Here is a 27,645-nt window from a genome sequence, read left to right on the forward strand (position 1 = left end):
GTGTCTATAAGTTAATGCTGTTCGAACTTGTACTTATGGTTCATTAATACAAATCCTTATTAGGGTGAGTGATGTAAGGAAATGTAAGCTCAGACTGCACTACTGACACTGGTTCCAGTGTGAAAATGTGTACACACTTTTGCAAAGTTTAACATTATGAGGCGACATAGAGTGCTCCCAGAACGCTTTCTAATTAAATGCAAATATCTGCAGAAGTTTAAAAACAAGATTGATGATCCTTTGCTTTCAAAATAAAATGTTCACAAAAAAATGCAACTAGGAAGAAAAAAAAATGAAATTGTAGGCTACATTTCTTTGAAGCCTCAGTTAGTAAAATGTGTTGATCCATTCTAGTATTTCCAAAAAGTATTCATAATGGAAAATCAATGCAAACAGTTTCAACAAGATAATGGGAAACATGAAAATAAACAAGCAATGGCAAAGTTAATAGGTCTGCTATTGGTGGTCAGCCTTTTGGTTTTGTCAATGAGAGTCTTGTTTTGAGATGGTTTTTGTGAAACTTTTTGGGAGCTCCCAGGCCCTCACCATTATAACAAACATTGGCTAAAAAGCAAAAATATTGTTTGGCCTCAAACTTCACTCATTGTCACAGCAGACCCTAAACAAAAGTACTATATGTGCGATATGCTCATTGTGAAACAGCGGAAGCCAGTCAATGGATGGCTGGGGAATTTTAATAAAAACAAAAGGTCATGGTCAACTCTAGACCTAATTAGGGGACCAATTCTTTAAGAAAGTCATAAAATTGCACCAATGATATATGTCCTTGAATGAGTGCAGATTTACGGCTGTGGTGAATTCACAAAAGTAGGCCAGGAAATAGTACTAATACAAAAAATGTGATAACAGTTTTTTAGCACGAGCAAATAGGCTGGTGTAGATTTGGTCATGTGAAAATCTGTTGAGTGGTTACAAGTTCTCTTTCCCTCCAACCACTTTTTCCCAACCCTGGAAGATGGAAGAGGTTTTACTTCTGGCTTTGTCAGGACTACATTTCCATTCCTTCTCAATATGGGAACAGATTAGATAAGAGCTGGAGAAAACCCCTAAAACAGGCAAATTATTAGGTTTGCACAGACTTAACAGGCCTCGCCTCGAAAAATCCTAAAAATGTTGTTAGTAGACATGTAGGTCTAGGGACTTAAATAATCTACTCGACCTAATTATAATGCTCTTGACCCATTAACTGGTTTCAAATTATGTGATCCTGGGCAAGTATTTTAATTCACTGAGACGATATTTTCTTCTTGATCACATATGAGAGCACCTTCAAATACACGAGTTCAGAACATCTGCTGTACAGAAAACTATTTTGTTTGATTTAATGAACTAAACATTTGTTCGATATAGAATACAAACCTAGCCACATAAAGAATACATGTTACAGGTGACTTGCCTATTTGTTCATTAACTTCATATCATCAGGGCAGGGGCAGAAATGTTTCTCAAATCAGGTTTAAAAACAATCACTTTTCATAAATATATAACTAAAGCATAAAGTAGCAGCACACTCCTTTGCAATCAGCAGATTTTACAATGAAATGGCCACAGAATGTGTCACTGAGATGTGGTTTTACAACTATTTAGTGTACAATATTTGGGAATAAAGTGCCTGCAAATAGTTGTCATTTGCACATGACTAAAGTAAAGTATTCTGATTTAGTTTTCGCCTATTTAAATCTTTGTTTGCATCATATTTCTGAATTACAAAAAGTTAATCCATAATTCCTGCTATATTTTGTAATTCTTGTACCATTCATTTACAAGCAATTTAAATATTGGAGAAAAAAAACGGACATTTTACATCCTTTCGTTTCCCAATTCTTGTCAGCTCACTTGACAAAAACCATTAACTGTAATAAGTGAAAGAAAAGTAAATACCATTTTCCAGGTACCGATAGGCAAGAATTAGTAAAAAATCAAACTGCCATTTGACCTCTGACTTGAGCAGTCAGCAAATGTGTCAAGATAAAAACAAGATTTAATTTGGTCTTAATTGCTCATTCATTTTCTGTATGAGCAGAACACCTGTTTCTTCCAGCTTAAGTTTACTCGCCAGCAAGGACGAGTAAGTGCTAAAATTGCTCAACCTGATAAAATCTCACTCACAACTGCGAGTGGGCGAGTTGATTTTTCGGGGCCTGCTTAAGCAATAGTTCCAGGGTTGGAATTCCCTCTTAACACTACCTGTAGCCTCAAGCTGCAAATCAGTGTAAAAATGGCAAAATATTCTAGAATATTGCTAGAATTCAATTACTATTATAGTACAAACCCTGGTATAATCAGAAAGGCCAATAGCAGAGCTTTTTTATACAGAGATTGCTGCTATAATTTGTCTCTGCACTACATGGCACCAAAGGGACAAATTGATTTTTTTTGACAGGACAAGTAGATTTATGAAGCAACCTGCCCCAAGGACAAGTAGCTATTTTATTAAATTCACACCCCCGTGAGAGGCACCTCAAATCAAGCAGAAAGTAACCCAAATCACTCATGGTGACAGATGGGTGCCAGTGCAGCTGCTCAGGTGGAGAACACAAAGAACTCAAAACAATCAGAAATCAAAGTGACTCACAGTGGCTGATAAGTACCGGAGCACCTGCACCGGTGAATCAAAAGAAGAACTGAAAACAAGCAAATCAAAATAACACAAGGAACTCCCAATGACCCACGGGCGCCAGTGCACCCACCTCGTAGAGAGCACAAAAAACTCAAAAGAAACTAATCAAAGTAACACAAGGAACTCCCAATGACCCACGGGCACCAGTGCACCCACCTCGTAGAGAGCACAAAAAACTCAAAAGAAACTAATCAAAGTAACACAAGGAACTCCCAATGACCCACGGGCGCCAGTGCACCCACCTCGTAGAGAGCACAAAAAACTCAAAAGAAACTAATCAAAGTAACACAAGGAACTCCCAATGACCCACGGGCGCCAGTGCACCCACCTCGTAGAGAGCACAAAAAACTCAAAAGAAACTAATCAAAGTAACACAAGGAACTCCCAATGACCCACGGGCGCCAGTGCACCCACCTCGTAGAGAGCACAAAAAACTCAAAAGAAACTAATCAAAGTAACACAAGGAACTCCCAATGACCCACGGGCGCCAGTGCACCCACCTCGTAGAGAGCACAAAAAACTCAAAAGAAACTAATCAAAGTAACACAAGGAACTCCCAATGACCCACGGGCGCCAGTGCACCCACCTCGTAGAGAGCACAAAAAACTCAAAAGAAACTAATCAAAGTAACACAAGGAACTCCCAATGACCCACGGGCGCCAGTGCACCCACCTCGTAGAGAGCACAAAAAACTCAAAAGAAACTAATCAAAGTAACACAAGGAACTCCTGATGACTGATGGATGCCAGCACACCTGCTCCGGTGGAGCACACTCAGAACTGAAAACAAACAGAAAGCGAAGTAACACAAGGAACTCACAGTGACCGATGGGTGCCAGTGCACCCACTCAGGTAGAGAGCACATACAATTCAAAACAAACAGAAATCAAAGGATAAACAATTAAAAGATCTGGTACGGTTATTGGAAACAAATCACTTCGAAATTCCCAAATGTGCCAATTTTACTGGTCGGAATTTTAATGCAAAGATTTCTTCTTTTCAATGAAGAGCTTCAGTTGGAAAAGGAAAATGCTTAGGGGATTCCCAGTCAGGCTCTGGTGATACAGCGTTGGGATGAGAAAAGTAGGAAAATTGACAAAATGTTCGATAGCTGGAATAGGACCATTATAAATGGAAGATGCACATGGGATCAGCCGGGGAATATACTTTTGATAATGAGAAAGTGGCCCCACTGATGGACTATGCTATCATTTCTTCTGCAAACTTCGTTGTAGTAAAAGATCTTGAAATTCAGAAATCCTAGGTAGAGTTCATAAACTGCTCTTCCTTTCTTTGCATAGTTTTGTATATTTAAGGCGTCACTGGCAGAATAGCTTACCAATTCGTAGCAGTAATGAGAGTAGGTTAGTATGGGCTGCTAAACTGAAATCCAAAACTGTACATAGTATTGAAAAGCTCCTGAAACTCCAATTTAATGAAACGCCCCAGAAAATTAAAAAAAATCTAAAATCCAAACTGAAGCGGACGGAGGAGCTTTCTCTGATTCCAACAATAAGTAGAATTGAGAAAACTGATTTTTAAAAAACTAAGATGTCCCCAGGCACAAAGTATTTATAGTTTATCCACTGTCATAATATATAGCTTAATCCTAGGTTGTGGGCCTAAGTTTCGACCCCCGTGTTCGGAGCTATAATAAGTCTTCAAGATTTACCAGATACCTGGAAAAGAAAGATTAAGGTCCCTTTGATTAAAAACAAGCATTGGAAATGCAATAGGTCTCGCAATAGAAAAGTTGGAGCTATTGGTTTTGTAATCGACAATTTATTTTTAATGTGTGGTCTTTAAAATTGCAAAAGTAATAGCTTTGTGATTTACAATGCCAATACTTTAAGCTTTTTTAAATGTGACACCTATAGCATTTGTAATGCTAAATGTTTTGTATGTACGTGACTTAGATGTATTCATTTACCAAATACAAATGGTTTTTAATTTTTTTAAATAATTAAGACTGAAATAAAAGCAATTGTGAACATCTCTAAAGTAAAAGCATATGTCCACCACAATAAGTGACACGCAACAGATATCCACAAACATTCTTGTCTCACGTTGCTACATCCAGAAATCTGCTTTTCTAATATGATGGTAAAAGGGGGCTTATTCCGTTTTGAAATAGTCCCGCCCATTTATTTACACTCGGATGATACAGATCTTTATGAACCATCCTGGGCAAGTGAACTTCATTTTTAGGTTTCGCCTAAGTGAAAGCCTGCGCAGCAGGCTTTTCACGAAGGTGAAAACCTAATGAGAATAATATGTGGCTTTGGAATACGCCCTCTGTTCCATTGGCTAGCTCCATAAATGGAGGCTAGCCATTGGAACAGAGATCTGTCCGTCATGGCCGGACCAGATTCGTGGGCGTTCCCGTGATTTCTTCCCTCTCCGCCCCTCTGTGCGTGTGATCTCGGCGGTGGGCGTTTTTTTTTAGGTTTGTTTTCTTCATTCTAGGCCGATCGCCGCCGGAAGTCCAGGTGACTGCCCTTTCCCGCCCCCCCTCCCGCTGACCGTGCGCCGTTCCCGCCCCCCCCGCGCTGTCAGTGCGCCGTTCCCGTACCCCCCCCCGCACCCCTATTTTTAAGTAAACTTTTCTTCAGGCAGGTGGGAACGCAAGATGGAAGTTTTGAGCGTAGATCGGAGTGGGCGGTTCTAGGGAAAGAGCGCCCCGGGTGAGTTTTTTAAGCGATGCACCTTTGGGGCCGTCTAAAGCAGAGCACCTCTGGGCAGATTCCGAGCACGGAGACCACATCTTGGACACAGCATGGCCTCTCGAAGGCAGGAGACAAATGCACACGCTCTAACGGCGAGTTATATGTTGCACAGGTGGGCTACTTGTGAAAGTAGGGGCACACCTGGACAAGTCCTGATCGCTAGTTGCATTGTGCGTTTTCTGATCACGGCATATGTGGAATTTGATACCTGAATGGATACTGGCTGCAGGGTGAATTGTGAAAGCGGAGTACATACATCTGTGTGATTTCTCATCTAGAACAGATGTGAAGTCAGGGAGCATGGGCCTAGATTCAGGAATCAGGACACGCGCGGGTGAGCTCTGAGAACGGGATGCGTCCTGCTTTACAGTACTCTGCCGGAATCTATTCCCTGGTGATGCCCCGGGCGGCTTGCGCCGCGCCCCTGTGCTCTGATGCTCCTGGGAGGGGTGCGGATATCCAGAGCCCTCACCTCTCTGGCCCAGTGACCCTCCCACCGGCCTGACAGGTTTCTTCTATGATAGAAACATAACCAGCCCACATCTGAAGTCGGAGTGGTGGGCGAACCTGCCTTCCCACGCTCTGGCACTGTCCCGTGAATCTCGGCACCAGTCATCTATTCATTCAATCTTTAATCCGTGTGTCTGGAGGCAGACTGAACTCTGTAGCCGGTGCGTTATCTGCATTCCTTTGTTAGTAGTAAATATTTATTTACATTGTTTATTGGTGCGCCTAGAGGCCGGCCGGCTGAGTGAAAACCAGAGCAGTTCTGCGACTGGCACCCTGTAGCGAGTGGTTTATCTCTTTAAGAGTAATGGTAGAATTGTTCTGATGTAATAAGAATGTTATGTGGTACTTGTAATCTAAGAATGTTATGATTCACTTTGTCTGCAGTTCCCCACTGAGCTGCATGCATTTTTATGTACCGACTTAACTTAATAAACCAGAAGATTATTTTTACATAGAAGTGTGTGCTTACACTTATTTCTTTTACTGGAAGATAATACTACACACCCACCCACAACATGCCTGAAGCAGATCTGCTGCGCCCCTGCTTCTTATTATGTTATGTGTCTACTTACCCACAACATGCCTGAAGCAGAGCTGCTGCGCCCCTTGCCTGACTCCTGTTTCTGATTAAGAGGTGGAAGAGATGTTGTGCAGCGGCTAGGGTGCCTGGCTCCGGACCAAGTGGTTTACGGTTCGATCCCCGGCGCCAGGTTAGCCATGTGACTGGTCAATAGCTCACTTAATCTTCCCGACAGTCCCCAGCTCTGGGACACCTCCAGAGGTACTGGCCAGGATGCGGCCAGGATGCAGCTGCCACATACGGGTCTCTATACGGGTCTCATGATATATTGTACATGATAGTTTGTAAGGGCCCAGCACTGTCGGCTCAGTACATGACTCGTTGACCAGCCATGCATGATTCTGCTCACCAGTCATGTTAACAAACGCGCCCCCTACCAGCTGCAGCCCCACGTAGAGCTATTTATTTCCTCACAAGTGACAGATGTGCTCGGTGCACGCCAGGCCTGCTAGTTGTGACGCACCCCCCGCAGGGGGCAGGGGGCATGGAGGGGCGAATGCCTCTCTTTGTTGAGGTCTTGAAACCGTCCCTCTGCGTGAAAGAGATCGCCACGCTGTGCTCCTGTGCCACCCTCCAAAGTAACCTGGATGGCATGTGCCATTTATGGAGCATGACAGGGGACCAACATGGCAAAGGACGCAGCTGCCATCAGCAAGTGGTCTTTAAAAACGCATTACATATTTTTTCTGGAATTTTATTAAGTAGAGGCAGGATTAGCAAACTGTTTCGACGAGTGAGTCGTTAAAGCTTTGGCCCATATTTACTAAGGTACAAACAGGTCTCCTACATACAAGGTCCCTACAAAAATACAGTAAATGCTAAACCAGCTTCAGCTTAAGTGCACTTTGTAAAACGACTAATATACCCAAGCTCTGTCACAGAGTGCGACCTTTAGCACACAACATTCTTTTTTAACCCAAAGCTACTCCTTTTTGTTTCTGAAGGAGGGATTTAATTAAGCTATTTGTATTCCAATAAAACACATTTCAATAGATTTATAGTACAGATCCAGTAAAAAAAGGTAGCAATCTTCATATATTTGATTAGGCAGGAACACACCCAAAAAGTTCACACTAGTAGTTTAAACTCACTATGTCTAATCATGCATCTTTACTGCTGTTCATCTGTAAAGCTGCAATCATACATATTTTTTGTATTTTGCTGCTTTCACGCCGAGACTATATTATACATAGGGGCCCATACGTGCTCTTGAACATACATTGCGCCACCTGGCAGCTCTGCGACACGAGCTCAGAGGATACTGCCACTACAGTAGCTCGGAGTGTAGTCTGTAAACAGAAAGGTGGGAATAAAGCAAATGTCAATTGCAGAATAATTGTAAAATTCAGTGATGGTGGTCTCCCGCTGGTCCATCCAAGTGTCCCTACACAATGGAATATGAGCAATGCCCGTAAGGTCTTAGGCTTCAGCCGATCACATGGCCACTGAAGACACTACACTCTTATTTCTAACCAAATTATAGGATAAAATACCAAGATTGAGGGGGCCCAGCCCTCGCAGGTGGCCATGACATCTTCAAGAAGATGAAGAAGTTTACCCGGAAGCACTTGTGGAGCATGGCTCCTTTCACTAAGCTCACTATTGGCACTAAGGGGACCTGAAATAAAAGTGGTGATTCAACTCATATGTCTGGGTAGACTGTACATAGCTTTCTTTGAGCTTTTCCTGTTGGAGGCCAAGGTCAGTGCCTGGGTGACTGAGCAGGGTGGATTGGAAAGAGAAGCTCGCCGCCGGCTGTGAGACTAGGGCCGCTTCCCCTCAGGCACCATGCCACAGTGGGGTGCAAGGTTAGGTGGGTTTGAACTTCAAGTAGCCGGTCTGGACTGTGCCTGTCTTTGGAGCAAGCCTCGACCCTTGACCTCCATACAAAGCTTCAGCAGAGGAGCCTCATGCTCTAGGATCGATCTTGCAGGAGGCAGGGTGGGGCAGGAGCCAACACTGAAGTGGGGTGGAGGCAACAGGTAGGGCGGAAGACGTGGGTGGAAAACGCTTAAAAGTGGGCAGTGGTGTCTAGTGTCCATGTAATGGCTCGTCTGTAGGGTACAATAGGTCTCACATTTGCGAGAGATTAAGCTAATGGCAATGTAAATGACAACGCCATTTATTTATCTGTTTTCAAAACCAACACATACATTCAAATTTTGTCATTTACAATGCCAATAGCTCTAACTATTCCAAAGGCAAAACCATTGCATTGTAAATGCTTGTTTTAAGTTTAATTGGGTTTATTGAACTTAAAAGCCCTCTGAAAAAGCCCTTTGGGTGATAAGCACTATAAGATTGTTGCTATTATTTTTATTATTATAAGAAAAATAGGACTGAGTGTAGCAATGCACATATCACACTGAGTCAGCTACACACACTTGACACACTTGAGCCCTGCATTGCCGTTCAGTAGTTCCTTGAACACTAATGAGGAGTTTAACGTCCTAAGGGCGACAGGCGAACCTCTCCTGACGCCCTTAGATCGCGTGCTCCCGTTTCCTGACCACCAGTTGTAGGCGATCCCATGTTCCAAATATTCAAACTTCCCGCCTGTTTGTGCCCCCTGGGACTAGCCTGAATGACCATGCTTCCCTGAAACTAGAAGAGAAGGCCTAAAAATATCCCCAAATATACTGGCAGAGGATGATTTACGATTTTAACTTCAGGCGTCGAATATTTAGGAAAAGTGTTTGTGAGCTCTGCTGTACAATTGGAGAGGGTGAAAATACGTGCCGCCAGTGCGCATACGCACCGCAGACAGAGATTAAACGGACCGGAACAGGTCAGCTTTGAGGCTTTTCCGGAACGCATTTCATTTCATGCCACACGCAACTGAAAATGTGTCCTGGCAGCATAAATTATGGTGCATGACCACAGAGATGGGATGCCTCCCCTTTGACCCGTAGGCCTACGGAGTCCTTCTTTGCCGACCTGTGCAGTAACATTAATCAGCCGCCTTCTGTTTTGTGTAACCATTTTTACAAAGTAACAATGTGCTTACATTAAATACTATACATTTTGCTAGTAAAATCTTGGGCGCAAAAAAAAAAATAATCTCCTTTTTTAGGAGTCTGTAGGGAAAATTGAAGTGGGGGTAAATATAGATACTTAGTTACTAAAGGCAGGGTGTTAATGGAATTTTAAAAAAAACCTGTGGTTCTCGCCAAGGGGCGCGCAGATGCAATTAAGGGCGTGGTTTAAAACACGTAAACTAAAAATCTGTGTCTGGCATAGTGTGTCCCAGACTGGTTTTTGGCTGCTTCTGCCATTGCATCCAGATATAAAATAAAAGTAACACTACGAACTATTGGTTTTGTCAATGGTTGTTAGTTGCCCAAGATAGCAAAGCAACAACTATGGCTTTCTTGTATAGAACATTGAAAATGCTTCAGTTTTTAAATGATGAGACCGAAATAACTATAAGGAGTCTCTTCGAAGTTACCTCACAGCAGTGAAGGGTGGCACTGCTGCAGAGTTAGGATTTGTTTTTCACCCAGAGGGTGACGTCAAAAATGGAGAGCCCGATAGGGACCAGTCTCAGCTCCTGCTGTTTAGAACTGCCGGAGCTGGGCGCTGGCAAGACCCGGCCCACTTAAAGCCCTGACTTCAGGTAGCACACGTGCACTTCCAGAGTGCCCCAGGCTCTTAGCCAGAGTGTCCATTGGCCGAGCAGAGATGCCATGGTTCATATAACACTAACTTCGGAGGTTGAAGCCCCCCACACCTCACCCGGTGGTGATTGAAACAGCCATCGCCGAGGTGCAGTGGACCTCTGAGACCCACGGCTCCTGCTGCACTCATGAGTGCTGCGCCTCTGGGGTGTCTGTTGTTTTTAGTGACATGCGCCTCTGTGCTCAGACTAGATGACACCCCCCCCCCCTCTCCACTGCTCCAGATTGCAGCATTTTATGGCTGTGCCGTGATTCACTTAAGTAACGGTTGCGCCCCAATAATGTTTATGCCCCTTTAATTGTGTCCACTGAATGTATTAGAACGTTTATTGCAGCGTTCGGGTGGGTGGTCACCAGTTAACTTTCACCAGAGGTCTCGTTTTACACGAGACATCCTATGGCAGGAGGTCAGAAGTTCAAATCTCCCCGTGCAGATGGTTATGAAGAGATGGCGGCTAGGTGAACATTGTTAGAAGACAAGTATGCCTAGCAACACGGGCTAGGCGTGTTCACACACGGTGCACTGTTCACACACACACACACACACAGGTACCGCGGCACGGACGCACATGGAGAATACTGGGAAATTATCCATTAAATGCACAAGCATTGTATGTATTTAGCATCTTTATCAAGCGCTTTTCACCAATGGGTATTAGTTTACTGTACAATTGAACAACAGCGTCTGTGGCATTTTATACAAGAATAATATGATAACACCAATAACTACAACATAAGGTTATGTAAATCTATACTGGTAAAAAGTTGTTTTTAAATTGAAGAATCTTGCTGTAAACTAACAGGAACCCTTGAATGCATTTATAATATCAGTGAAGCTCGTGTGTTGCCTCGAGCTCAGGTCCACTGTAAAGACACAGTGGTGGCACGGAGCTCACAACATGACAACTGGAGTGTGTTTGTTTAAAGGAGTCCACAAATGTGGGGGCTGGGGGACAGCTGAAGAGGGTTCTTTCCGTGAAGGACACACACTTGTCTAGCTCGATATTCACTCGGACAACAGGCAAGAACGCGTCGCCTTGAAAAACACGGAGTTTACCTAGGAAGGGGGCAGAGGGGGAGTCGCTGTAAGTTGTGATGCCCTCTTGCCGGTAGGTATTTCTGCTCGACGAGCGCTCGAGAGCAGCTATTAAACGCGCAGCTTCCTTGCCTTTTTGGTGTCATGTGTAAACTTTGGGGTATATCGCAGCCCGAGAAGTATTCGAGCGGACACGCTGATCGTAAACGGGGAATACTTCTCGGGCTGCGATATACCGGGCGAAAGCCTTCCAGCAACAACTAAAACTTGGAGATAATCGGACTGCAATTGTAGAATAATATACAGCAGAGGACCCCCGTAGAACCCCCATGCTGGTTGGAATTATCACCGCATACTGATGAAAAAGAACAGATCTGGAAATAGCCTTGAAAAAGTCGTGGGTTACATTCCCAAATACGACGAAACACGTGTCGGCTGTGTTGAAAATTTCCAGTAAACAAGAATAAAACAGGAATTGATGAACCAATAACAACTACTCCTCGTAATTGTATCAGAATGTGGAAACACTTGTATATAAAACATCACTGTAATTTACGTGTGCTAAGGAGTATTATAGCTTGTGTAAAGGCTCGTGCCGCTTTGGAGAAGGATTAGGGGGGTTCCTTCTACCTTTTAGCACCGTCAGATATAACCCCAAAGTCATATTATTTGTGAGATTTTCTTAGTGGCGCCGAATAACCTATACTAAACCACTATCTGTGCTCAATAAAATAAAGGAGACCAAACTACGACAGAAGGCAGAGAAGGGGAGGGGGGAGGAGAAATGCGACACGGCGGGCAGGGGAGGGGGCGTAGAGGGGAGAACGGCGATGAGGGTGTGAAGCAGCAGGGGCCTTTGAAGTGAAGCTAAGCTTCACTTCAAAGGTGTGGGAGGAGTGCTGCTGGGGAACAGATGGCGATTTGATGATGTGCACGCGCATTGACCTAAAAGCGCACGGGCACAGCACCAAATCGCCAGTCAATCGCCAGTCTAGGTAAACCTTATTTAAGCCCCTATAGTCTCGCTCAATGCGCATGCGCATTGAGAGGCGAGACCTAAAAATGGGGAGCATGACTCACCCACGAGCGATCGCATGATAGCCCTGCTGGTTCTCTCTAGTAAAATTTGCACTAGACATCTATTAGATTTCCTGGGAGAGTGGGCAGTAAATGAGAGTCCTCCCAAAGGACAACCGGGTTTCCGCAAAGGGCACTAGAGAGTTGACGGCTACCTAATACGCAAAATATGGGTTCAGGAATATGTTTTTAAAAGGAATTAACCCCTTTATGTGTCATATATAGATTTGTCAACGGCATTTGAAACACTGAACAGAGTCCTTCTTTGTGAAAAAATGTGTAACTGGAATAATCTGCCTGGTTTGTTAAAAATGATAATCGAACTCCATGAGAGCTTATGGACAAGTGTAGAATTAGGGAGAATCGGAGCACCTAAAATAGATACTGCTAGCGCAGCCTCTCCTTTTCTCAATCTACATCGCTGATGTACCTTTAGCATTTGGGATGTATTGACTTTTCCAATATCTTTTAACAATGCAATACACCATTCTTGATGCTAAACTGCATGAATAAATGAGGGAGGAAAAAAACAATCACGTTATTTTGTAGGTGCATGCAAAATGCATGTGCATGCACACAAAATGAGGCGGCAACTTTTTCTATTTGCCACTTCAACTCAGATTGGCAAATACAAAGAAAACAAGCATTTACAATGCAATGGTTTCGCCTTTTGAAAAGTTTGAGCTATTGGCATTGTAAATGACAAAATTTGTATTTATGTGTTGGTTTTGAAAACAGATAAATAAATGGCATTGTCATTTACAATGCCAATAGTTTAATCTCTGGCAAATGCCACACAAAAACACACAGCCCCACACACACACAGAGCCCCCCACACACACACAGAGCCCCCCACACACACACAGAGCCCCCCACACACACACAGAGCCCCACACACACACAGACCCACACACACACAGAGCCACACACACACACACACACACACACACACACAGAGCCACACACACACCCAGAGCCACACACACACCCAGAGCCACACACACACCCAGAGCCACACACACACCCAGAGCCACACACACACCCAGAGCCACACACACAGAGAGCCACACACACACACACACAGAGAGCCACACACACACACACACAGAGAGCCACACACACACACACACAGAGAGCCACACACAGAGCCACACACACACCCAGAACCACACACACACACACACACACACACACACACACACACAGAGAGCCACACACAGAGAGCCACACACACACACAGAGAGCCACACACACACACAGAGAGCCACACACACACACACACACAGAGAGCCACACACACCCACCCAGAGCCACACACACACACACACACCCAGAGCCACACACACACACACACACACCCAGAGCCACACACACACACCCACCCAGAGCCACACACACACACCCACCCAGAGCCACACACACACACACACCCACCCAGAGCCACACACACACACCCAGAGCCACACACACACACACCCACCCAGAGCCACACACACACACCCACCCACCCAGAGCCACACACACACACACCCACCCAGAGCCACACAGACACACACCCACCCAGAGCAAACAGACACACACCCACCCAGAGCAACACAGACACCCACCCACCCAGAGCAACACACACACACACCCACCCAGAGCAACACACACACACACCCACCCAGAGCAACACACACACACACACCCACCCACCCAGAGCCACACATACCCACCCAGAGCCACACATACCCACCCAGAGCCACACACACTCAGGAGAGCAAGCACAGCCAGGGGGCAAGGAAGCAAGCACAGCCAGGGGGCAGGGAAGCAAGCACAGCCAGGGGGCAGGGAAGCAAGCACAGCCAGGGGGCAGGGAAGCAAGCACAGCCAGGGGGCAGGGAAGCAAGCACAGCCAGGGGGCAGGGAAGCAAGCACAGCCAGGGGGCAGGGAAGCAAGCACAGCCAGGGGGCAGGGAAGCAAGCACAGCCAGGGGGCAGGGAAGCAAGCACAGCCAGGGGGCAGGGAAGCAAGCACAGCCAGGGGGCAGGGAAGCAAGCACAGCCAGGGGGCAGGGAAGCAAGCACAGCCCGGGGGCAGGGAAGCAAGCACAGCCCGGGGGCAGGGAAGCAAGCACAGCCCGGGGGCAGGGAAGCAAGCACAGCCCGGGGGCAGGGAAGCAAGCACAGCCCGGGGGCAGGGAATCAAGCACAGCCCGGGGGCAGGGAAGCAAGCACAGCCCGGGGACAGGGAAGCAAGCAAGCCATGGGGCAGGGAAGCAAGCACAGCCATGGGGCATAGAAGCAAGCACAGCGCCCCCTTATGTCTCTTCCACAGAACAATTAGTGGAGAAGTCGTCATGCGCCCAGGCCCTGGGGGAGCTCTCCCTAATCTTGACATTGCAAATAAAAGAAACGTCAGCAATTTCGCTGCAAAAACAAGTGAGTGTGTGTGAGAGTTTGTGTGTGAAAGTTAGTGAGTGTGTTTCAACCCGTGGCCTCGATGTTGTTCACGCTTAAGATATGTTTTGTAAGTGCTGCCCCATTATCTCCTCACAAAGGCGCTGGTCACTCCTACACCTGCAAAAGTGGCACAGCGAACAGAGTTACATCCTAACGAAACAAGCCTTGATGCTGATCATTTACGTTCACTTGTGTATTAACATATTCTTCTTCAAAACTTTATCTCTTATGTTAACGTCGCCCGTTAGTGGGGCGTAGCTTCGGGGAGTTGGGAGAGTTACACCCCTAATAAATACATTTTCTTGAAAATAGTTGGGAACAGAGGTTTTCAGTCTGGTATGCTTAGGTGAATGTCGGCTTTTACAAGGAATTGTTACAAAAACACAAAAGCACACTCTCCCTCTGCTTTGAAAATCTGAAACCCACCAGTGTGGCTCAATGGTTAGAGCGGCAGACCCTGATGCAGAAGTCTGGCCCGGGACCAGGGTTCAATTCCCCGCCTCGGCGGGTCTTGGGCTCAAAATTCCAAGGACCTGATAATTCTCGCCTCGGTGCCTATTCCAATCATGGAGTGTAACTCTGGGCAATAGCTTGCTTAATCTCCACAACGGCCCCCACAACGCTAAGGATGCCTGGCCTCCACCTTGGGGGTGCCCAGGAGTGGACGCCTCACAGGGAAAGCCAGGATGGGTTCCACAGCGGTATTCGTACAAGCGCCTTGAGACCCTTGCGGGTGAGTAGTGCGCTATACAAGTATCAATTTTTTATTTACCCCCATCACCCTAATCTTACTTACCAAGCTACGCCCCTGCCAGTTATTCCAAAACACTCATGCGTGTACTTTGACTGGAGTCCCTTCACCCCTGCCTGCTGCAGCCATTGAGACACTTTGGGTGAAAGTCTAGCGAGAGACGGGCCACGGAGTCGAACAAGCACACAGACAGCGGGAGGGGGGGCGGGAATGGGCACACGGACAGCGGGGGGGGGGGGAGAGGGGGGCGGGAACGGGCACACGGACAGCGGGAGGTGGGCGGGAACGGGATAAAAAAAAAAGTAGTGCAAAATGCTGTTTACCTGCTACCAAATCAAGGAAAGTAAAATCGCGCAGCCCACCCCTGCAAAGCACACGTTGGAAATGACCAAAACATGCAGAGACAAAAAAAAAAAAAAAAAAAAAAAAAAAACACCCGCCCACCGCCGCATGCCGCACGAAAAGAGGCGGAGAGCGAAAAAATCATTGCCCTGGGGATATTTTAGGTGAAAATAAAACATGTAAGAGCAGTGAAGCCATTCAAGGACCACACAAGAGAGTGACCAGTGCCTTGTGACTTCCAGTAATAGGGAGCTTAAGTGGGCCGGGTCTGGCAGGTACCAAACATGGCCAAAGCTCAAACACATGCCTCGAGGCGAGTACACAAGCAGACCCAGTATCTTTGATATCTGGCCCTTTCGTAAGTGAGAACAAAAACCACACCCTGTGAGAGACACAAAGCTGGGGCCTGGGCACAAAAGAGGAGTACCAGGGCAAGCAGACAAGGTGACCCGAGTTCTGACAGTAGGGACACGGCAGAGAAACTCTGCCCTGGTTCTTAGAGTAGGGACTGTGGTGCAGCCAACAGACCCGAGCTTTAATAAGTGTCTCATTGGTCTTTAGTGCGCCATAGGTTTTTTTTATTTGGTGTAAACAAACAAAATAAATGGCAGATTCAAGTACCTGTACTCCCATATTGCAAACTACTCCTTACCCTAGCGGCGCATTTGAAATTGGAAATATGAATGCAAACGCCCATACTTGTGAGCCAAGGAAGCCGGAAGGAGGTTTTTGGTGCTTTTCTGAAGGTCAGCTGGAGGTCCGCAGAAACAACATAAAAAGGTTTGGTTTTAGGCCGTCTTGCCCTTTGTGGCGTTTGGAATGTTAAGCAAAAAGTGAGCTTGATTTACTTTACAGTCGATTTGGTGACTCCAACTACGGAAATGTCTGTGTATGATGGTGGTGGTTCTGTTTATTCCTAGTGTATTAACCAGCGTTTCCTCTGCTTGTTAACGTTTTACACATTATGGAAATTACAGTAAACGGACCGAAAACAGGGATGGAATGTGACAGGCGAATGGGAAATGCTATCAAAAAGGAGATCCCCTAGTAAGAGCCATAGCACATACATCAATAATCACTGTACAGGTAGGTGTTAGCAGCTCATGAGCATGTACTTACATCTGCTTAGGGCATGCAGTGAAACAGGTCCAAATATGTATGTAAAATGATTTTGCAGACAGTGAGCTTTCTTTAATGGAGGCCCAAAAGAAAGGACCTGCAAGGGAGAAAGTGGGAACGTAAACTTGAAAAACGAAATATCTCAATGGACACCACTTTTGGGTGACCGCCCCTCGGGTACACATGGGTAGTTTTCAGATTTGTTTTTCCACAAATAGCGCCCACTCCTTTAAATCAAATCCACTCCTGCAGTAGGTGCATTACAATAAGGCTTCGAATCCATGTTGTTTCTTTCAAAAGGAGCACGGTGTTCTTTATTTTAAATGTAAGGGGATGGAATGTGAAAAAATACCAGGTGGAACCTAAACCGTTCAGATAAGACATTGCTGCCGACTGATTTCTACTCTCTCAGATAGCTTCTAGTTAGAAGATCGCTCATGTGAACGTGCATCGGGCCTCGGCCTGAGTTTATAGAGCCACCGTAGGCGTTCACACTGCTTCCTGGAAGCCATGTGGCAGGCAGATTCTGCTGCATTCATATATCTAGCAGCACAGGGCGGGTCTATATTCCCAGGACTTTCCATCGTGTCCTAACAAACGTGCCTCAGTGCGGGTGTAGTGCCTAGAAGCGTCACAGCATGGGCTGGAGCCCCAGCGGGATTTAGTTTATGGAACTCCGAGTTTCTGCACTCCGAGCTGCCGGTATCACGCCGAGAAGTTAAATTACATTTCAATTCTCTTTTACATTATTTGGAGAATGTAAAGCTGCAACATTCCACGACTGGAGTTAGAATAGCAAATAAAACTCAGAAAAATGTGGGTAGAACAGCGCGGTCCCAAATATTCCAGTGCCGGAGAAAGGATAGTATAACAGCTGCCCCACCGACGAAAACCCCTGCTGCCCTTGTTGCCCAGGGCTGGTGCCACCATGGCACATTGGTATGGGCACTCGGGCCCACGGTGGGCTACATTGTGTTTGAGTGCAAGGCTCCGGGGATTCGCCAGGTGGCGCCATAGTCATGCTGCTTGTGTAGACAAGCCTGGCCAAAGCGTCTCAGTCACCAAATGCCTCATAAATATCACATTCCTTCTGCTGTTCTTTTTGTCCAGCTGCTCCAGTCCAGGGCTTTGGTTTCGATTCTGGGACATACTGCCTTCTTTATTTCGTTATAAAACCAAGACTTTCAGTCCCAGAATCCAAAGACAAAAACTTGGGCTCGAGTAGTTCATCGTTTACAGAGCTCGGCATATTGCCAGCTCAGCAGGAACACCCTGGCTGTGCCCCTTCTGCTTCACACTGCACCGTCTCTCGACTGACAAAACATGGGGCACGAGTACACGAAAAAGGATCTCATCAGAGAGGCAGCTTTGTATCTGCAGGGAGTGCTAACGTGGGGAGCACAAAGCCAGAGCTTGGTAGAAACTCGATTGGCCAATCTCTTTAAATAACAAGTTTACTGTGCAGTAAAAATACAAAATCACCCGACCTGCCTCAGGCCTTCTGTGGGTCCACACTTGGAATGGGGAACATACCGCACACGGACAGGGGGAGGGGGGCGGGAACGGGCACACTGACAGCGGGAGGGGGGCGGGAACGGGTACACGGACAGCGGAAGGGGGGGAGGAGCACTCACCTGGACTTCTTCCGGCGGCGGTTGGCCTGGAGAAATGACCCCAAAAAAAGCTAAAAATAAATAAATAAACCACCGCCCACTGCCGCATGACGATCGCAAAGGGGCGGGATGAGTAAAAATCGCGGGAACGCCCACGAATCTGCTCCGGCAATGACGGACAGATCTCTCTTTCAATGGCTAGCCTCCATTTATGGAGCTAGCCAATGGAAGAGAAGGCGGGACCAAAGCCAGTACTGTTCTAACATTAGATTTCGCCTGCGCGAACGCTGCTGTGCAGCGGACGCCAGGCGAAACCTAAAAACACACAAAAAGGATTTTTTATTTTAAAGCAGGTGGTGCAACACAGGTGGAGGCGCAGAAGCAATATGCGAAAAAAAGGGCTGGGAAGTAACGTGGGGCAGTGGGGCTGAAACAATATGTGGGAATGAAAGCAGTCCCGAGGGTGCTGGGGGAACACAGGTGAGAAAGAAATGCAGACAGGGGGAGTACATGAGGGCGAGAGCATTACAGAGGATGGGGAGGGAGAACCACAATGGCGAGAGAAAGCAGTATGAAGAAGGGAAGAGAGGCACCCTGGGGAGACAGCTAGAAAACACATGCATTATTCCGACATGCTTAAATAACATTTACAAATTAGTGCCTGAAAAAGCAAGCACAGTAAGGAAACAGTAATATGCCTCTGCTCCAGGGGATGGACCAACACAACAAGCAGAAGGAAAGGCCACACATGGTTAACGAGTAAGATGCAAACAAATAAGAGACAATGAAGGCAACCAATGGACAAGCTTTAAGCCTGCTGTAGACTAACAATATATCTCACAATATCACTGTCTACCAGGCAAAATGTAACAAGCCTTTGCAATGTAATAGGTTTCGCATTTGCGAGAGTTTAAGCTATTGTCAATGTAAAGGACAGTGCCTTTTATTTATCTGTTTTGGTAATTAACACAAATAAAAGGAAATGTCATTTATAAAGCCAATAGCTCCAACTCTTGTATATGCGAGACCTCTGCTGCCGTTGTCCAGGGCTGCGTGGAATGTTCCATGCGCTGAAAAATGCAAGAAAGTATGTCATGCCTGCAGTAGAAACGCATTAAAGAAAATAGCGCTTACAGACTAAATAAGACACACCGTGTAACAACTAAAGTAAAAGGGTCAGTCCTCGTGGGAGGTTACAAATGAAGACACAGCGGTACTAAGGAGGGACTAACAAGCCTATTGACGAATCAGAAGCCAGAATTTACAAAGGACAATGACACATGCCAATGAAAAATATGGGTCGAGGAAGGGCGGAGCTCAAGTCCATACTCTAATACAGCATGCCTCGCAGAGCAGCGCATGCACTGCCCAGGCTCGACCTAAAAAACCACTCCAGGTAATAAACATGCAGGTTGCTCATTCTGTAATTGTTCAAGTCCAGCTCTGTATCATCTACTGTTTTACTGTCCTTCATTATTAACTTGGCAATCTATATATGTACTTCTAAGGTTTAAATCTCAAAAGATCAGTCTGATTGTTGAAGCACTAGATCTTCTATACGGCTGAGATACAATTGTCTGTTTTTGAATAACTTATTATAAAAAACTATTATGTTTAATTACATTTGTTTTCAGCACAATACTTTGCTCACTCACTAACTTGCTCACTCACTAAATTACAAAATCGCTCTTTATCTCACAAACTCACAAACTAAATAACTCTCTCAAACTCACTCTCACTAACCAACTAAATCTCACACTATCACTAAATAAGCCTCTCACTATCTAACTCACTAACTCACTCACTGTACTACTAACTCAATAACTTGCACTAACTATGAATACATAGTTAACTCTCACACCCTGTAAATATTACAGTGTAAATTGTATAATCACTATTCTAAAATGTTTTATAATAATACAAAGGCTATTCTTCATATAACCTTGTATGGAGTTCCTTTTGTGGTGTGCCTAGTATGGTGTTGCTATGTACGTGTTGCACAAACGCTTTACACATTGACTCCGGGATAAGCCTGACTGCTCGTGCCAAGCTGCCAAGGGGGTAAGCAGGGGTTATCTTTGGCCTTTAACTCCCTTGCCCTCACTAAATAAATGGTCTCTGCCTGGCTTTAGCGCAAGCCTTAGCCAACCAGACATCCCATTTACAGTCTTACTAAATAACTAATTACCTCTCACACTAACTAATTCACTATCTCACATACTCACTAAATCTCAAACTCTCTCTCTCACTAACTCAATAAATAACTAACTCTCTCAATAACTAACAGGATAACTAAAAAAATAAAATAAATCACACACTCTCTCACTAAGTAACTTAGTAACTATCACTATCTTAAAAACTCAATAACTCTTTCACTCACTAACTAACGCTATAAAAAAACTAACCTTCATTCTCTCAAGTCTCTCAGTTCTCACACTGTACCTGTCCTCCATAGGTCCCCTATATCACTACCATCGCTGTTTCCTTAAAGTTAAAGGGGAAAAAAATGCTCTAGGCACTCTATCTAGTCCTATCGTAGTTATTATACCACTTTCAAACTATATAATGTAATCTCCCCCTACTAGCCACTGTATATTCTACTATTTACTGTCCTTCTACAGATTTAATATAATATGCTTTCTTCTCTAATATCAATTTTTAAAACAAAAAATATTTATTAAAAAAAAAATGTCTTATATATGCCTTCAATGGTTCTACTTTTATTTACACATTCATAAAGATCACAAACGGTAATATAAGCAGCTTTAGATTCCTTCAGGCTACTCTCCATAACTAATACTAGGATAGCTTTCAAAAAATGTTTTCTTTATCCTATTCATCAATAAGGGTTCTTTAAACAAGTGCAAACTGCACACTATAATTTATGGTCAACATATACCAGGCCAACCCATCACATTTATAACAATACAAATTAGCATTACAAAAACCATTCATTAAAAACTCTCTCCAAAACATTCACATAGCCAATAGGTCTCGCCTTTAGGACCTTACAAATGTTTCAAGATACAACAGTTCATAATATTGCAACAACAATATTATACTGCATAACTAAATAATTATAATATCCCAAAAGCAAACCATATTGCCATATACAATAAGACCTAAATATTGTTTAGTTATAAAAAAGAATATCCTTAGTGCAAAAACAACAACTTGTTACATAGCTAAAAACGTATAGGATCCCAATAGCGAGACCTATTGGCTTTGCCAGTGCTTGTTTTGTAATTGTGTGCGACGAAAACAAAGATTTTATGAGTATCATAACAAATCTGGAGGCTTTACTTGCTGATGCACAAATGATGAATAGTCCATGAAACCCGATTTCTACAGATCATTTGCGTGCGCTGTAGTTTTAGCTATAAAACTTCATGACTATGTATTATAAGTGGCCATTTCAATGGAAAATGTGCTGTCTGCAAATAATGCGCTACCACCGGATGCTTCAGTTACAGTTAGAAACCCGCCCACCTCAGGGCAATTAAAGCTATGTTTGTTGAGTAAAAAGTGGGGGGTATTTCTAAAACGTTTGGGAAGCACTGATCGCTGGCAGATTTCTATGGGAAGATCACTTAATAAATGTCATGCAGTGAACAGCAGCAGGTATTCATCTGAACCGCAGACCCCTGGGTACCAGAGGTCTGCTCCCACCAGGTGAGGTGCTGCATTATCAGAGGCTCCACAGACCAGTGTCCACAGACCCCTGGGTACCAGAGGTCTGCACCCACCAGGTGAGGTGCTGCATTATCAGAGGCTCCACAGACCAGTGTCCACAGACCCCTGGGTACCAGAGGTCTGCTCCCACCAGGTGAGGTGCTGCATTATCAGAGGCTCCAAAGACCAGTGTCCACAGACCCCCAGGTACCAGAGGTCTGCTCCCACCAGGTGGGGTGCTGCATTATCAGAGGCTCCAAAGACCAGTGTCCACAGACCCCCGGGTACCAGAGGTCTGCACCCACCAGGTGAGGTGCTGCATTATCAGAGGCTCCACAGACCAGTGTCCACAGACCCCCGGGTACCAGAGGTCTGCTCCCACCAGGTGAGGTGCTGCATTATCAGAGGCTCCACAGACCAGTGTCCACAGACCCCTGGGTACCAGAGGTCTGCTCCCACCAGGTGAGGTGCTGCATTATCAGAGGCTCCACAGACCAGTGTCCACAGACCCCTGGGTACCAGAGGTCTGCTCCCACCAGGTGAGGTGCTGCATTATCAGAGGCTCCACAGACCAGTGTCCACAGACCCCCGGGTACCAGAGGTCTGCCCCCACCAGGTGAGGTGCTGCATTATCAGAGGCTCCACAGACCAGTGTCCACAGACCCCCGGGTACCAGAGGTCTGCACCCACCAGGTGAGGTGCTGCATTATCAGAGGCTCCACAGACCAGTGTCCACAGACCCCCGGGTACCAGAGGTCTGCACCCACCAGGTGAGGTGCTGCATTATCAGAGGCTCCACAGACCAGTGTCCACAGACCCCCGGGTACCAGAGGTCTGCTCCCACCAGGTGAGGTGCTGCATTATCAGAGGCTCCACAGACCAGTGTCCACAGACCCCCGGGTACCAGAGGTCTGCTCCCACCAGGTGGGGTGCTGCATTATCAGAGGCTCCAAAGACCAGTGTCCACAGACCCCTGGGTACCAGAGGTCTGCACCCACCAGGTGAGGTGCTGCATTATCAGAGGCTCCACAGACCAGTGTCCACAGACCCCTGGGTACCAGAGGTCTGCTCCCACCAGGTGAGGTGCTGCATTATCAGAGGCTCCACAGACCAGTGTCCACAGACCCCCGGGTACCAGAGGTCTGCCCCCACCAGGTGAGGTGCTGCATTATCAGAGGCTCCACAGACCAGTGTCCACAGACTCCCAGGTACCAGAGGTCTGCCCCCAACAGGTGAGGGTTTGCATTCAGCAGAGGCTCCACAGACCAGTGTCCACAGACCCCCAGGTACCAGAGGTCTGCTCCCGCCAGGTGAGGTGCTGCATTATCAGAGGCTCCACAGACCAGTGTCCACAGACCCCCAGGTACCAGAGGTCTGCTCCCACCAGGTGAGGTGCTGCATTATCAGAGGCTCCACAGACCCCCAGGTACCAGAGGCCTGCCCCCACCAGGTGAGGGTTTGCATTCAGCAGAGGCTCCACAGACCAGTGTCCACAGACCCCCAGGTACCAGAGGTCTGCCCCCACCAGGTGAGGTGCTGCATGATTAGAGGCTCCACAGACCAGTGTCCACAGACGCCCAGGTTCCAGAGGTCTGCTCCCACCAGGTGAGGTGCTGCATTATCAGAGGCTCCACAGACCAGTGTCCACAGACCCCCAGGTACCAGAGGTCTGCTCCCACGAGGTGAGGTGCTGCATTATCAGAGGCTCCGCAGACCAGTGTCCATAGAACCCAGGTACCAGAGGTCTGCTCCCACCAGGTGAGGTGCTGCATTATCAGAGGCTCCACAGACCAGTGTCCACAGACCCCCAGGTACCAGAGGTCTGCCCCCACCAGGTGAGGGTTTGCATTCAGCAGAGGCTCCACAGACCAGTGTCCACAGACCCCCAGGTACCAGAGGTCTGCCCCCACCAGGTGAGGTGCTGCACTATCAGAGGCTCCACAGACCAGTGTCCACAGACCCCTGGGTACCAGAGGTCTGCACCCACCAGGTGAGGTGCTGCATTATCAGAGGCTCCACAGACCAGTGTCCACAGACCCCTGGGTACCAGAGGTCTGCACCCACCAGGTGAGGTGCTGCATTATCAGAGGCTCCACAGACCAGTGTCCACAGACCCCAGGTACCAGAGGTCTGCTCCCACCAGGTGAGGTGCTGCATTATCAGAGGCTCCACAGACCAGTGTCCACAAACCCCCAGGTACCAGAGGTCTTCCCCCACCAGGTGAGGGTTTGCATTCAGCAGAGGCTCCACAGACCAGTGTCCACAGACCCCCGGGTACCAGAGGTCTGCTCCCACGAGGTGAGGTGCTGCATTATCAGAGGCTCCACAGACCAGTGTCCACAGACCCCAGGTACCAGAGGTCTGCTCCCACCAGGTGAGGTGCTGCATTATCCGAGGCTCCACAGACCCCCAGGTATCAGAGGTCTGCCCCCACCAGGTGAGGGTTTGCATTCAGCAGAGGCTCCACAGACCAGTGTCCACAGACCCCCAGGTACCAGAGGTCTGCCCCCACCAGGTGAGGTGCTGCATTATCAGAGGCTCCACAGACCAGTGTCCACAGACCCCCAGGTACCAGAGGTCTGCCCCCACCAGGTGAGGTGCTGCATTATCAGAGGCTCCACAGACCAGTGTCCACAGACCCCCAGGTACCAGAGGTCTGCTCCCACCAGGTGAGGTGCTGCATTATCAGAGGCTCCACAGACCAGTGTCCACAGACCCCTGGGTACCAGAGGTCTGCACCCACCAGGTGAGGTGCTGCATTATCAGAGGCTCCACAGACCAGTGTCCACAGACCCCTGGGTACCAGAGGTCTGCCCCCACCAGGTGAGGTGCTGCATTATCAGAGACTCCACAGACCCCCAGGTACCAGAGGTCTGCCCCCACCAGGTGAGGTGCTGCATTATCAGAGGCTCCACAGAGCAGTGTCCACAGACCCCAGGTACCAGAGGTCTGCACCCACCAGGTGAGGTGCTGCATTATCAGAGGCTCCACAGACCAGTGTCCACAGACCCCTGGGTACCAGAGGTCTGCCCCCACCGGGTGAGGTGCTGCATTATCAGAGACTCCACAGACCCCCAGGTACCAGAGGTCTGCCCCCACCAGGTGAGGTGCTGCATTATCAGAGGCTCCACAGAGCAGTGTCCACAGACCCCAGCTACCAGGGGTCTGCACCCACCAGGTGAGGTGCTGCATTATCAGAGGCTCCACAGACCAGAGTCCACAGACCCCTGGGTACCAGAGGTCTGCCCCCACCAGGTGAGGTGCTGCATTATCAGAGACTCCACAGACCCCCAGGTACCAGAGGTCTGCCCCCACCAGGTGAAGTGCTGCTTTATCAGAGGCACCACAGACCAGTGTCCACAGACCCCAGGTACCAGAGGTCTGCCCCCACCAGGTGAGGTGCTGCATTATCAGAGGCTCCACAGACCAGTGTCCACAGACCCCCAGGTACCAGAGGTCTGCCCCCACCAGGTGAGGTGCTACATTATCAGAGACTCCACAGACCCCAGGTACCAGAGGTCTGCCCCCACCAGGTTAAGTGCTGCTTTATCAGAGGCACCACAGACCATTGTCCACAGACCCCAGGTACCAGAGGTCTGCCCCCACCAGGTGAAGTGCTGCTTTATCAGAGGCACCACAGACCAGTGTCCACAGACCCCAGGTACCAGAGATCTGCCCCCACCAGGTGAGGTGCTGCATTATCAGAGGCTCCACAGACCAGTGTCCACAGACCCCAGGTACCAGAGGTCTGCACCCACCAGGTGAGGTGCTGCATTATCAGAGGCTCCACAGACCAGTGTCCACAGACCCCCAGGTACCAGAGGTCTGCACCCACCAGGTGAGGTGCTGCATTATCAGAGGCTCCACAGACCAGTGTCCACAGTCCCCCAGGTACCAGAGGTCTGCACCCACCAGGTGAGGTGCTGCATTATCAGAGGCTCCACAGACCAGTGTCCACAGACCCCAGGTACCAGAGGTCTGCTCCCACCAGGGAGGTGCTGCATTATCAGAGGCTCCACAGACCAGTGTCCACAGACCCCTGGGTACCAGAGGTCTGCTCCCGCCAGGTGAGGTGCTGCATTATCAGAGGCTCCACAGACCAGTGTCCACAGACCCCAGGTACCAGAGGTCTGCCCCCACCAGGTGAGGTGCTGCATTATCAGAGGCTCCACAGACCAGTGTCCACAGACCCCAGGTACCAGAGGTCTGCTCCCACCAGGGAGGTGCTGCATTATCAGAGGCTCCACAGACCAGTGTCCACAGACCCCTGGGTACCAGAGGTCTGCCCCCACCAGGTGAGGTGCTGCATTATCAGAGACTCCACAGACCCACCTGCACAGGTAGCTGAGAGCCCCACCCAGGGAGACGAGCCGGATGCACTTAGACAATTAACTCCCCCCCCCCTTACTGTAAGGGGCACCATACGCCCCCCCAGCATCCAAATGAACATCAGCCCATTCAAAGAAATGGTATCACCCCGCCCCCCCCCCCCCCCATGGGAGAGGACACCTAGTGACAGCCCCCCCCCACCACAAGTGACACCCCCATTGAAATGGTTGACACATACCCAGCCCCCCCCCCCCAATACTTGCAGGCCCCTGACTGACAGGGGGCACCCCCCCCCTCCCAGCCCCCCAGCCCCCCAGCCCCCCACCTACCCAGAGGGGCCCCTCCCCCCGTCCACACAGCAGCCACACCCCTGGCCCTGCCCCCTCCTCGGCCCCCCCTGTCTCACCTGCTCTGTCAGCGGGGGGGTCTCCTCCACTCCCCCTCTCCTGTTACCGGCCTCTCTCGCGGGCGGGCGCGCGCTCTGTGTCTGAGGCGGCGCGAGCGCTGGAGGAGGAGGTAGGGGGGTGCGCGAGCCTCGAGCATGCGCACGCCGTTCCGCCGGCAGCCTTGAGGGAGCGCAATGCCGGCGCGCGCACCCGCACAGCTGAGCGAGACGAGAAGGCGCGCGCTCGAGGCGGACGGCGGCGCCTGCGCACTGGAGCTCCCCGCCGGGTGGACACGTCACTGGCGCACGGGAGCGCGCCCTCTCATCTAACGGTCGCCGCGCAAGCCACTGCTTCCACAGTTCCAAGAACAGGGTCACGCCCACTCCTCGGGCTCGCGGACAGGCAGCCAATGAGAAGCCCCGTTTGTCTCAAAGCTCAGAATGGATTTAAAGCACTGGCTCCATTCGGCCAAGCATTGGCGTACGGACTCATGGGAATTGTAGTGCAAATGGGTGGCTGCTTAATTGAGCTATTCTCTGTTCTTTTAAACCCCATACACACCCTCTTTTTTTGCCCATTATTTGCAGCAGACACAGGATGAAAGGAGCTGGAGTCCAATATCCGCCCCGCGCTGCCCTCGTTAGACCCGTGTTCAGCCTCTGAGCAGTGTCGGGCAGCTGGGAGAATAGGCCCGGGCAATAGGACTGTGCCCCCCCCCTCCACAACAATAAGTGATTTTTTGATA

At 48.1% G+C, this 27,645-nt stretch overlaps 1 protein-coding gene across 2 annotated transcripts in view; it reads right to left on the bottom strand.

Annotated features, from left to right (window-relative positions):
* The window catches only part of WNK3 (WNK lysine deficient protein kinase 3), a 794,746-nt gene extending 767,713 nt beyond the window's left edge, over positions 1-27,033 (bottom strand). For both annotated transcript variants that reach the window (XM_086940176.1, XM_086940174.1), the window contains exon 1: positions 26,921-27,033. The gene's annotated coding sequence lies outside the window, so the exon portion shown is untranslated. The remainder of the gene's footprint in view (positions 1-26,920) is intronic.
* Positions 27,034-27,645: the final 612 nt, after the last annotated feature.

The sequence above is a fragment of the Lissotriton vulgaris genome, chromosome 10 (assembly GCF_964263255.1).
Source record: "Lissotriton vulgaris chromosome 10, aLisVul1.2, whole genome shotgun sequence".
NCBI classification, from domain to species: Eukaryota; Metazoa; Chordata; class Amphibia; order Caudata; family Salamandridae; genus Lissotriton; species Lissotriton vulgaris.